The 1,045-nt window shown below is 42.4% G+C and overlaps 1 protein-coding gene across 1 annotated transcript in view; it reads left to right on the plus strand.

The window, feature by feature from the left end:
- Nucleotides 1-1,045, plus strand: part of GK5 (glycerol kinase 5) — a 59,472-nt gene that overhangs the window by 48,613 nt on the left and 9,814 nt on the right. The gene's annotated exons all lie outside the window — the stretch shown is intronic.

The raw sequence follows: 1,045 nt of genomic DNA on the forward strand, positions 1-1,045 counted from the left end.
TTTCTTTTCTTTTTTTCTCTCTCTCATCACAACATGCTCAACAACAAAAAATACACAAGAACAAAGGTAGTATATGAAGGTTTATTTATTGTTACCAGATCAATGAGTGGCACAGGGTCAGTCTGTGGACTTGAAACTGTGTATGGGGTCAGTGCATGAGCCAGTCCATCACAGGGGAAACTGTCGGGGTTGGTAAGTGGGTGTGACCAGGTGCTCCAGCCAGCCCCACAGACCCTTTCCAGATCTGATCCTGCATGGTGGCACGATCTGGCACATGGAGCTAGATTATACAGGCCCCCCCATGGGTCTGGAAATTTGGCATCAGGGGAGCCTGGAGCTGTGGCAGTTAACATTACTACCACTTCCCCACTGCTGCAGGTGGGATCCTGCCACCACTGCTAAATGTCTGGACCCATAGGCCTAAGGATGTGGTTCTGTGGGCTGGAGATTGAGCACCACTGTATTAGATAATGATAATAAAAAAATATGGATGTCATTTCAGAGCCTAAACCAGCCTCTAACTGATGGGGTGTAGGAAGAAATTATCACTGTAGTTTGTGTCATAATTGTTTGCTTACCTATGAGATCCCAGGATCTCAAGTTGGGTTCCCCCAAAATGGGGAACCCACAATAGTATCTTGTCAAATAAATGAATTACTGGGCTTATCTGGTTTGGAATTCCTGTATTAATATGTTGATGGGGATGTCTTCTCTTAAACCCGACCTCTCCTATGTATCTGTACTCTCAAATTTTTATTTTTATTTTTGGGTTTCTCCCTGCCCCTAAGCTACAGTGTGGCTGAAATCAGAGTTTCTGAGAACTCTATTATAACTAATATTTAGGAAAATAAAACTGGATTAAAAAAAAAATCTAGGATATTTTTAATGGGGGGGGGCAGGGGAGAAATTTAATACTGTCCACATAAGGGCAAATGGTGTGACATTCTTTTGCTCAAATCCACCAAAACAATGTAGCAGGAAAAGGATATAGAAACTAACCTGCCTATTAACTTACAAAAAGGAAATGACTTTTGGGGACAGCAGG

This window comes from Alligator sinensis, unplaced genomic scaffold (genome assembly GCF_000455745.1).
Source record: "Alligator sinensis unplaced genomic scaffold, ASM45574v1 scaffold846_1, whole genome shotgun sequence".
In the NCBI taxonomy this organism is placed as follows: Eukaryota; Metazoa; Chordata; order Crocodylia; family Alligatoridae; genus Alligator; species Alligator sinensis.